Source organism: Falco punctatus (assembly GCF_963210335.1).
Source record: "Falco punctatus genome assembly, chromosome: 5".
Classification (NCBI taxonomy): Eukaryota; Metazoa; Chordata; class Aves; order Falconiformes; family Falconidae; genus Falco; species Falco punctatus.
Window position 1 is genome coordinate 20808944 of NC_137584.1, and position 12993 is coordinate 20821936.

Genomic DNA, 12993 nt, shown 5'->3' on the forward strand with positions numbered 1-12993 from the left:
TCAAGATCTCCCAACAAATTGTGTTGGTCTGAGTTTCAGATCTTCATGACCCTTGCTTGTATATCAGTAGCATCAGTCATACTTAAGATTTGCACCGTTTTAGGTCAGTTTTGGTAAAGGCCCTTGAGGACAGGAGTATCCCATGTTGCAATAGCTTAGTTTTATTTATCTGTCCCCCAATGGAATCCAGATTTGGCCCGGTGACCCTGTCCTGAAGGCATCTGTCCCCATGTTTTGAAAGCTCTTTCTGACATCATGCTTTACCTTTCTACCATGCCTACAATATTTGAATCAGAGGATGGGTATGCTGCTTGTGCTAACAGTGCCCCAGGGTCTCTCACCAAATGTGCCGCAGAAGAACTGGCAGGCGATACAGTAGTTTGCGAGAGGCACAATCTCATTAGTGAGTCTGGAAATGTTTGCCAGATTAAATCCTTCAGGTGACTATTGCCTGCCTTACAGAGGAGTTGAAGTATAAATTGCCAAAAGTGGAATTCTTCTCCATCTCTATGTAAATAGAATTATTAAGCAATTAGGAACCTTTAAAGGTTAGAAACTGGGGTGTCTTATATGTCCAAATAACACTGAGGTTGCAAAGAGGCCTTATGGAAGCTTTTTGATCTTGAATCTTTTCACAACTTCGGATTTGGGTGCATTATTTTCATCGATGTCTTGTTTTGGGTTCCTTAGTCATTTGCTGGATCTGGACTGCAGAGCTGGAGAATAGACATTGCTTTTGGTACTGCTCTGTCATTTTCCATTCAGGGATGAGGTTTATGGAGTACTGTAAAACACTGCTGTCAGTTTTGTCTGATTACTCTTGTACATGCTGCTGATTTATATTGTACTGTTAAAACAAATGTGGGAACATCACCAGTTTGTTCCCCAATTTAGTGGGTATCTTGTCTTTTTGATAAGAACAGTGTTCCGACTGTTGACTCGGTGCAAAAAGTTTTGAAAACTGTGGAAGGTAGTAGATAGGCACCAATGCTTGAGTTGCACAGTGTATGTGCTTCATTTACTGTACTTAATTAACCTTTAGTATTTGTATCACCTTTATGCAAGGATTAATACTTCATTTTTGGTCAAATGCCTTTATTATTTATAGCTAACAGTCCTGCTTGTTTTGCACTAATCTGTTAGTAGAAAATTGTTTCAAGGAAGAGCACCAACTGATAATCTGTGGGTATCGGCATAGAAGACAGAAATTCTAAGTATGATCTTGATGTATCTGAAGTCATCGTAATTGCCACTGATCTCAGTAAAACAAGGATTTAATTTCCAACTTCCAGCAGTGGAGCAGATATTTTATTTATCTGTGCTTGTATTTACCAGTTAATTACCTTCATAATTGGTGTTATAAGGAAAAAAAGCGTTTGTTGGCTTTTCAGCATTCAGAGGTTAAAAAAGCAGAATTTGAATGACAGTTTTCTATTGACATGTCTCATACTCTTGTGACAGACCCTTTGTTGTACAAAGCACATTCACAGGTGTACCCCTCTACAATTGCACATTTCAAGACAATGCACTCAGCAGATACTGGAAAATTATAGTCTTGGTTTTTTAGCTGACAGCATGCAAATGCAAGAGAGCATCTTGGGACTTTTGCTTGAGGGTATGCTCTTTTTATTTCATACATAAAAATACTTTACTAGATTTGGGGTAATTATATTTCTTTAGCCATCATGCAAAATCTGGAGTTTTCCTTAAAAATAGCTGTCACAAACTATAATAATTAAGTAATATTCATCTCATATTTTATATAGTATTTTTCAGCTGCTAAAACAAAATTGGATAAAAATGAACAGTATGTTCAGCTAGTTTACTGTGCTGCCTGAAGGACCTTTTTGTATGCTAAATGTGCACCGGGATACTTTCACTATATATATTTATTATAAACCCAAAGAAAATACAAACATATGTAAAACACATTGAAATGCTAAGGCTTGTTTTAAGCTGTTTGTGTGTGGGAAGAAAAGAGAAACAGGTAGTTGTAAGATGTATGTGAACTTCAGTTAGTGCAGTGTTAAGGAATATATTGATTTAAGGGTTAAATTACACATAATAGTGATTTATAGGTTATTGTATGCTATGTTATGAGGAGGTTGAGAAGATAGTAGCAGCAAGAACAATGTAAACAAAATATAAGACATTAAAAAGTGCTATTTTACAATTTCCTATTTTTCTAAAACTAGCATTCTGTCATTCTATATAATTACTCAGATCTGTGGTCCAAAATTGCTCTTAAAAATTGATGTAGCTGCTTTATTTTTATCACTGTAAAGTTCATAGAACACAAAAGAGGATTTTTTTAAATTTTTATATATGTGTATATACACACATATATACATACATACATATAGATATAGATACAGATATACATATCAATATAGATATAGATATAATCTGGGAGAACATAATCCAAGAGTGTAGCATAGGCTGGGATCTACCCAGGTCAGGAGCAGCTCTATGGAAAGGAACCTGGGGGTCCTGGGGGAGAAAAAGCTCCATATGAGTGAACAGTGTGCTGCTGAGGCAAAGAAAGCCAACAGAATGCTGGGTTGTGTCAACAATGGCATCACCAGCAGAGAGAAAGAAGTCAGTATCCTGCCCTACTCGGCACTTGCCACGCCACACCTGGAATAGGGTGATCAGTTTTGGTCCTCACTAAACAAGAAAAATGTGGACAGGCTGGAGAGGGTCCAGAGAAGGACCACAAAGATGACCAAAGCACTGGGAAGGCTGCCGCATGGGGAATGGCTGAGAGAACTGGGTTTGTTAAGCCTTGAGAAAAGATGGCTTAGGGGGAGACCTCACCACCAAGTTCCAGTACTTACAGGGTGGCTACAAAGAAGATGGAGACTCCCTTTTTACAAGGAGTCCCATGGAAGGGAGGAGAGGTAATGGGTACAAGTTACCCCTGGGGAGATTCTGACCGGACACAAAAGGAAAGTTTTTCACAATGAGAACGATCAGCCGTGTAAATGATCTCCCCAGGGAAGTGGTGGGTTCCCCAACATTGGACAGATTCAGCTGGACAAGGTGCTGGGCCGTCTTGTCTAGACCGTGCTTTTGCCAAGAAAGGTTGGACCAGGTGATCCCTGAGGTCCCTTCCAACCTGGTATTCTGTGGTTCTCTGACTTAAAAGAGAAAAAGTGAATATATAAGTCCAGTGACACCGTTTATGATAATGCTTTGTAGGATACTGTAGTCTTCATTGTATAAAGAAACATGAAGTTAGATAGTTAATTTACTCATATATTATAACCAAAACAGATGTCTAAGTTCTATGTTATTGAAAAAATCCCCCAAACTTACTGTAAGTATTAAGTATTGCATTATCAGTTAATGGGGAAAGATTTCAAAACACAACCAAATTCTAATTAATCTAGGAAAAGATGTAGAATGTATTTTTTATTTGCATTTTAAATTTTAAAGTTGTCAGTTGCTGTACACAGTTAACTATCAGCATGCACATTTCATATGGACAAAACTCTTGTGGAGAGGAGATGCAAGTATGGTGCACTGAGGCAACAAAGTTATTATTCAGTTGTATTTCTTGGGTATTGTTTCCCTAAGCAAGAGTTGTATTCAGGAGTTCAGTGTAGTTCAGGTGCTAGCAAATATGTATTTTTATTTTTTTCTTTGTTTTATATATCAGATATAAGATTAAATGTTAATATTTTAAAATAGAAATGAGAAATGAGTCAACAGGACACAGGAAGTAGGCATACAGGCCAGCTCTGAAGAGACTCAGTGTATAAGCATATGTGAATTGACAAATAGAGCTATTGACTTCTATCCTGCAGATGGATACATTACCTGACATGAGCGAGTGAAATTCAAACCAGACATTACAAGAGTTTATGGATTTCAAAAGTCATTTTAAGGCTGGTTGTAGTACGTATGTATCTTCCACAGCTGAAAAGAGAAAATTTGTATAATCTTAGCATAAGTCTTGTTAAAAGTATATTTTTCCTGGATGTAGTATTCCTAAATAGGGGTTTCATAGAGACACGTACGGAGACTGTAACAGGACTGGGAAAACAGAACTGCCTGTGTCAACAAAACGCCTGTTGCTGAAGATGTGAGGTGGGGTATAAGTGGGGTGTTAAGACCTTGAACTGTGAACCTTACAAACATGGTGAACTGAGACTTTGTATGTGCCATTGTTTTCATCTCAGTTTATGGGCTGGGATTCCAAATTTTTTAATGTCAAATACAGTAAAATGCTGTAATCTCTGTGTTACAGTGTCTGTTGATAAAAGTTACTTTTTTAGTATCACACACAGTTAAGGGTTAGTTACAGAAGATCTGTGCAGTATTCTCTGGAATACTCTTTTTCAAATAATCTTTCAGACAGTCCTGAAAAACTCTAAAATGGATTACAAGAAATTTTGGCTTTTCTTACACAGAAAAGCTGCTATTTAAATTATGTACACTGATAGGAAGATGGAAATGTACAGACATGAACATTTTTTGTTGTGTGTATACACAACTGTGAATTATTTTGGACATACATGATATATATTATTTGGAGAGTGATTTTAAAATATCTGCTTGCCTTCATGGTTTCTCAAGCCTTTTAAACATCATTTAGTTTACTGTAGCCTAGGTAATAATATAATAGATTCTTCTTGTTATTGCTCATAGTAATCAGTTGAAATAAACATTCTTGTTCTAATGGAGTAGTAATGCAAATGATGGAAGTTGTTAAAAGAGCATAATAATTTAAAATAAGTTAAAATAAAGCTTACAGAAATGTTTGTGACAAACTTACATACAATGTGTGTTAAAATAGCAACATTTCCCTTTGCTTTCTTGAATCGTGTAGAAATAAGAATTAAATATGAATTCTTCACAGTATTCACTTCTTGTCTCCAGCAAGCAATAAACTATATGTATATTCTGCACTTCATAATCCAAGCATAGAGATAAAAAGTGTTCACTGAAGTTAAAGTTTGGGCTCCTGTTTACTCTTAAACCTCTTTCATCTTAACAAACCAAGATTTTGCATGTATTCAGCACATTTTTAAATTTCATTTTTGTTTGGTTTTGTTGGGTTTTTTGGTTGTTTATTTGTTTCTTTGGAAAAAAAAACTCTGTCTGCTCTCCAGGATCAAGAGAAGAGTGACGCAATAAGGGGGCGACTGACTTTTCTACAGAACTGTTGACACTGCAGCAGGAAGAGTTTTGTGCAATTTACAGTTCTTTTTTTTTCCCCACTTTCCCCATTAAAACATCATATATATTTTTTTAACCTTTTTATTGCACATAATTTTGTACAAGTTGATTTCAACATACAGGATTTGTGTGTGTGATTTTTAGAAGAAAACAGTATAGGAATGGGAATAGTAGCCATCTTTTTTCCAGTTGAAGCTTACCTAGAACACAGCACAAAGAAAAAGAAACTGAGCTAGTGTTCAGATTTGTAAAACAAGGTTATTGAATAATTTCAGCAGGTTATTCTGGTATTTTGTACATCTGTAAGAAAAGGAAAACTATCATTGTATGATTATGCAAATTGATTACTGAGATCCTGCCAGGAGAGATGCCTGTCAATGACTATCATTCCCCTTTTAATATTAAATCAGATTTCTCTTGGCTTTCTCACCTGTTAGAGTATTAGGAAGAAGGAGTCATTTAGAGTAGATGGCTAGAATGTGATTCATTATGTATCACATAGCTATTTTAGGAAAGGAAGGAAACTCTGACCTGATCAGCTAAATGCTGACTGATAGTTTCTGCCAACAGCAAAAAGAACATGCAGTGGAAGGAAGGATAATTTATGTGTGTAATACTAGCAGCTTTAAACTTATATATAGCAATTTTATTTTTCCACAGGTAGATAAAAGGTAGAAATTCCATTCCCAAAATTTTTAACTTCCCAATTCAAAATCTTAAGCTTGATAATTTTGTTGACCAGCCTGCATATTAAAAAGATTTAACAAAAAATTTATTAAATATAAAGTCAAATAAGGAGTCTGCTTAGTAACAAGTTACTTCACCAAGAATTATAGGCCATATTAATTACATGTTTTAGGCTGATACTAAATGATGGTCAACTATAAAACTATATAATACTTTTTTTAATAAAACCCCGTGGAGTATTGTTTGAACTCCCACCTAAGAAAATCCATTTCATGTGTAAGGAACCATTATTTCTTGGAATAAAAAGATTAGATTCATTTAACAAGGTCAAAGCAATGCATGAATTTATACCGCAACATTCTGCATCAGTTGCTTAAAGCTTTTATAATATAGTTAAGTCAGCACATTTTTCTTTTAAAAAATGAATGTGACACTCAGCGTAATGAAAATGTAGCTCTGCTCTATTTCATTGTCCTTTGTAGAGGTAGATCTCTTTTTTGATCTGTTACTGGTCATAGCACATCTTCAGAGAATATGCAGGTGTTGCTGCTTCTGTACTTTTCAAATTGGACCTGTACAAGTGACAGAAGTGATTTGGTGCAGTTGTTTGTAGTGTTTCACCATCAGAAGTATTACTAATAAGGGACTCAGAAGGGGAGAGTTGGGATGTGGCTCCATAAAATGTTAATTTCTATAGTTTTAGAAACCTTAGCATGTATGTGAGGTAATCTTACTCTTCCATAGCTATACAACCAAAACTGATTTAATGGGCTGGCTAACAAACTGGTATATACACACCTTTCTAATAAAGTAGAGAAGCATTACTTAGTATTTAAAGATACTTCATAGTAGACTGCTGAGAAAGGTAGATTCTTCTTTATGAATAGCTTCTAAGTGTTTCATATGATAGAGTAGATCTTTGATTTCAGGTAAGAGGGGCACATTTGCCTCCCTTGTTATTTGTTATTGCATATGGAAGTATTAGAAATAATTAGTTATTCAGCTTGAAAGAATCATATTTATGATCAAACTAAGCCAAACACCTATGCATTCCTTGATTAGTTATTTTACAAAACAGAGCACCTTGGGTGTCCATTATCTAGTATTTAAGCTACAAAATCACAGAAAATTGCAAGTTGTGAGTGTGCATATGGTTGTATATGCACCTGGGTTTTGAAGAGCTCAGTTTACATCTTTGCTTTACCTGAAAACTCAAAATAAGGTTAAAATGTTACTTCATTATTAGCCAAGTATAAGAAAATTGTCTTCACTGCTATGATATCTGTTTGATGTGCAGAGGTAAATCACATAATTACAATATTTTTGGGAACAACTTCAATTCTGTCAGACTGATAAATTTGTAATCTGCAGAAGGACAAAGACTTTTAAGATTCTTTTGAACACCACTTAGTACATAATTTGGTGTTTCTTGCTTTTTCCTTTCATTTGTGATAGTTTCTGAAGCTCCTAAAGCCCCCAGGATTTGACATAGTAACAAAATACATACATCTTGAAACTTTACTTAAATATGATAAATTCCCCTAAGATCTCACATGTATTTTATTCTCAAAACTCCTTAGGAATAGGGCACTAGAATCCATTGAGAATGCAGATAAACAGTTTGGGGAATTACAGCTCTTCAAGTTCAGGTGCATCTTAAAAAGTCTTTTAGTGTAGCTTGCTGATACAGTTAACACCAAAAATTTCAGACAGCTTGCTGACTAAACAGGTCAGGTGATTACATTAACTTAATTCCTGGTTGTCTAAGGCATTTTTACTCTTAAATACATTAATTTTTTAGAGTGAGGGCAATTGCTTACCTTTATTATCTGTCACCTAAACATGTATTACACATACAGTGTACATAAAGCAGTTTTCTATCGGTTTTTCTGCATCTCCCATCTTGTTCAAAAAGAGACTCCTTTTTATGTTAGATGATAGGGGTTCAATCGACCTAATTATGTACAGATGCCCTGCTGATCAGTGTCCCTAAATGCTGTATACAATGACTATTACAACAGCTCTTGGTCAGAGATCAGTCAGTCTGGCTGCAAACTAATAATTCAATTACAAACTTCAGAAAATTTACAGCTGGACTCCTCAGTGGGAAGAAAGTCCATTTGTCAAAATTTGTCCCCTTTTGAGATCTGTTACTGTACATCCTTACTGTAAGATTGTTCAGAATTTCTATAGAACTGTGATAGATGACTTTTCAATTAGTACATATAACCTGTGTGCTTTGAAGAAATTTTGACTGCTTGTTTGTTTTAGAGAAGAAAAAAATATCTGTTAACTGACGAATTGAAGGAAAAATAGCTTTATAAAATGTAATCACTGATTTGTTGCATTTCTGATGCAAGTAATTAAGTTACTCTGTAAATCATGTTCTCTTACTGTCATCTGGTAATTACCTGCTTGTCTTAACTGAGTCTTGTAATTATTGACTGTATGATCATAGGCCAGTTTTGTGTCACTTGGTGCCAGACCAGGACATTGTGATCATGGGACAGATGCAGCATCATAAAAGTTCAGGCATTTGAGAGGAACTCTGCAGTCTCTCTACTCTGAATTGCTGCAGTTGAAATTCAGCTCTGTGAGCCAGTCACGTACAAATAATTCCACTTGTAAAACAAATTTTGTAGACAAATATTCTCATAATCTTGCAGTTTCCGATATTACTTAGAGACTTTCCTCAGGTGTCATCCTGTTCATATTCACAGAAGCATCTGCTGACATTGTTAGGGGCTTTAGGTTTTGACAGTGATGTTTTTTCACACTTTAAGGACACTAAAATATAATTCTGCTGAAGTCCCAGGTTATTCCTGCGCTCATACTTTCATTTGAGGAAACCTGTATGCCTATTATCTTCAGTGGACTCAATGAATTTATTAAGAGAACTAACTAGTCAGTGGCTAACTGCCTAGAAGTGCATATAATGAGAGTGACACTGATAATAAGAGAAGTGAAGGCAAATTTCTGTAATCGGCTCAGTGCCGACGTGGCAGGGAACAGTACCCTTAGAAAACTTCTTACTGTTGACTGTCTACTCTTTAAATTGGTTTATCAATGTTCTCTTCCATCTTCAGACCTCATTTATATGTTGCTGTCTTTCAGCAAAAAGACAATTTAAAATAAAAATAAAATTAATTGATTATCTCCCACCCCTGCAACACAGAACTATGCACTGTGTTTTTCTTTGCAGAATCTGGTGTGACCACTGTCACGAGAGAACAGCAAAATGGCAAAGAAAATAACAGATGCCAATATTAGACTGCATGTTTGTCTTAGTTGCTAAGACAGGCTAGTCCTAGAGGCTTCTGAAGTCAAAAATGCATCATAAGGCAATAATTTAAAAATATGATTAATTTTAATACAAATTAATAGACACTTTAAAAATGTTTAATATTTTTAATTTATTAAGATAATTATTTAATTAATGAGTTAGACAAACAAGTATGTTATAGGACTGGTGGGTGAGAACATTAAAGTTAAGTTTAATAGATTTTGTTTAGATTTTTGAGATACAGTACAGCAAAACACCATTTAAATTCATAATTAAAATAATAAAAAACAGGGAATGCGATAATCCCATTGATCTAGAATAATTCTTATAAATAAGGTTCTTTGAAATACAGGTATTAAAGTTTCCTGTATTCAAAACATACCCTCTTAAATAATGCCTGCAACAGATTCCTTGAAGTATGTGTGTGTATTTGTGTTTATGTTTCAAAACAACTTTCAGCTGATCATACCTCTCTTAAAATAGTACAGTGAGAGCTGAATTTCTTTTATTTTTCCCCATGGATTTTTAAAGCAACTTCCAGCACTTTCCGTGGCTTCCGTTGTGTTTATTTTGTTTAAAGTAGATTTTATCTCTCCACTTTCCACAATGAATGAATCACATTAGGATTAAATCACCCTTTCCTCACCCCTGGAACTGAGCTGTTATTTACTGTTTGGGCAAGCAAAAATTTTCATATTTATAGGACTCAGAGACAGAGTAACAACAACATTGTGGGGTGCATGGGGTGAGGAGCTGAGAGCTGAGAAATGATGATGGAAGGGAAGAGAAAGTGGGGGATACCAGAAGCAATGTGTTAAAAAGATTATAGGTATGCTAAACTGTGCATTAAGGCACATATACCTAATTTAACTCCTGCACTTAAGGACTGTAATTTAGTATAAAAATTGCCTCTCCACCATACCTGCTGTATGCATCAGGTAGCTCAGGGCTGGTTTTGTTCTTTGTCATTGCAGAATATATGTCTGAGCAACTAATTTTGATACAAACAGTATGAGCATGAGGAATCTGGTGGTAAGACACTGGAGCAGGTTGCCCAGAGAAGTTGCAGCTGCCCCATCCCTGGAAGTGCTCAAGGCCAGGTTGGATGGGGCTTTGAGCAACCTGGTCTAGTGGAAGGTGTCCCTGCCCATGGCAGGGGGGCTGGAACGAGGTGGTCCCTTCCAATACAAACCATTGTATGATTCTATGTCTTGTAGTAGAGCAGATGTGTTATCAATGACAAGTAGGAATTTTTTAATGTAAAATTGTTGATGGCGACTTACTTATCTTTGATACATCTTTCAACTGAAATAGCCAGCAACAGGTAGGTTAGGGAATTCACTTGAGAGGTACAAAAATCCCGAATTAATTTCTTGAGTTACCTGATTAAAAATCCTTTAGGTCCAAGATGTTTCTAAGTGTACGAGTTTTTTTCTGTAAGAGTGATATGAATATGTATAAGAGAACAAGCATTTTTCTAAGTGAATGAGTGCAAACCATCTCTTGAGTTACAACTTTCCTGTTGCTTGCTGAATGATCTAGTCTAATGCTGCCAAAGGCATTGTGAACACTTTAGGTAAGTGAGCTTTGGAAGTTGAGAAGCTTGTATCCCAAGAATCTCACCAAACATTTGGAGGGAGTAGCAAACCCTTCATGAGTTTACCTTTCTGTTCTGCATATTGATCTACTTTTCCTGCAGAAACAGACGATTAATGTTGTCTACCCTTAGCTAACATCTTAATCATTCTCAGCTTCCCTTGTAGTCAGTAGAGAAACAGGCAGTTACAGAGTAATTGTATCCAATTTCTGTTACACATCAATTTTATGTTGAGATTGATTATACTGAAGAGATGGTTATTCTCTTCATAGGCCATAAAGATTTGATTGAGTATATTCTAGAAAAGATTTTTCCTGTCAGCATGGAGCTGAAATGGGCATAGCCAATGCTTTCCTGGTGGCTCCTTATTTTGAAGGTTAAGTGCAGTATATAAAGAATACCTTGGAGAAATTCCTGGCTCAGTCTTTAATCTAAGGAACCCCATTGTATTGAAACTCTAAACTAGAGTATATGTACCAACAGAATTCGGTAAACACTTCGATGCACATCAGAATCTGCTTTTTCTTCTTTCTTCTTCCTCACACTCCATTCTCCCTAATCATCATGAAGGGCAGTTTTTGACTTACAAGCTGGTCACGATGTAAAAACAGGTGGAAAGATTTTCATGTATTCTTAAACTATATATTCCTTTTCATGCTAAAAAATACACAATCATAAATATATCTTATTCACCATGCAGGAATAATCTTATTTGTGGTAGGTCCTGGCCCCTAAGTGGAATAGGCAGTTATAATGTGTGTTAGAATGAAGTACAACTCTACACACTGTACTAACTCGGAGCCACTTCAAGGGGACCTCCACAAAAACACATACCGAGACATAACCTTAAAAGAGAAGTTCATTTGTATGGCGTATTCTGGTTTTAATACAGGCTTCCAGGAAAATGTTACCATCAGATCTAATCAAAGAAGATGAGTTTTGCAGTTAATAGTCAAATGCAAAGCTGTATAAAATGTTCTTACTCTCTATTTCCCTTCCTGGAGGCATTTTCCACCTTCACCAAGAGAGATCTGAGCACATGCAGTCTCTAGACAATATAGATATTTATATACATTTTACATAAAGAGTGGGTTTTACTTTTGTGATACATTTATTTTTAAAAAATCTCTTACAGAAACAGAAAGCAGGTGGCAACGTAAAACCTGGGCAGCTTTTTTCTTTTTCTGAACCTCATGCTTACTGCATTACATTCATTATTACTTCTGTTAAGTGAATCAATTAACTAACTTCCATCTTTTTTATTATTTATTTTATTAGAAGACCGTGTAAAAGTCAGTTATACCCTTTCCAGGAAAGTTTGTGCCTCTTTTCATATCAGATCCATTGGTGTCGTCAAAATTAGATGAGCTTCTTAGGGCAAGAATCTTGTGTTCTGGCAGCTTTGTTAAATGTTATGTCCACCTCCAGTATGTTTTGTTGTGTTTAGTGAAGAAACGGGATGGTTAGTTTAATGTGAGACCACTGTTCTTACATTTGGTGCTTTTCTGTATGATAAAAGAGAGTTTGTAATAGGTGAATGTGCAAGTTTTGCGTCAGGTGACCTATTAGGACACAACTTGTTAAGGAGGAATATCTTAGATACTGAGTATTTCAGACTGATACTATCCTTTACTAAAAAAAAATTAACATTTGTTGTTATATTTTTGAGAGCTTCCCTCAGAACCTTTCTCAGGAGGGAAAGCTAGAAAGGATCCTTGCTTCATCCCTAGTGATGAAGTAATGAGGTGGAGATTCCCAAGTGAACTGTGCGGGGATTTCCCTGGACCATGTGTTCACAGATTTAAGGTAGAGTCATCCTCTTGTCTCATAGTTTATGAATTAGCCATTGTAAAATTTATTAAACCTTCCAATTAAAATACAGGGTTTTTCTTTACATTTAAGGTGCCATATCTCAGAAAATTAAAACAAAAACTATTCTGTGACAATGAATGTAATCATTTTTATATTTTTTTTTTAAAAAATCTGCCTTAATTTTGTCATTAATGGAAGATGGTTACACATTATCTAACAACAGAAATTACAAAGATTATTCACCTTATGGTGGTGGTGGAATACTGTGGAAATAGTTGATTAATAGCATAAGTTCATGTAGCAAGAGTTGAAGAGTTACAGAGGTGTTATGTAAAGCAATCATAGTTAACATTTATAAAACAGAAAATTGTTTTAAAAGCTAAATATTCCTTCTTTATGGCAGAACTGCTGACTAGAAAAAAACGATGAT

The 12993-nt window shown here is 35.5% G+C and overlaps 1 protein-coding gene across 6 annotated transcripts in view; it reads left to right on the top strand.

Annotated features, from left to right (window-relative positions):
- The window catches only part of CSMD1 (CUB and Sushi multiple domains 1), a 1231811-nt gene that overhangs the window by 239680 nt on the left and 979138 nt on the right, over nucleotides 1-12993 (top strand). The window lies entirely within an intron of this gene.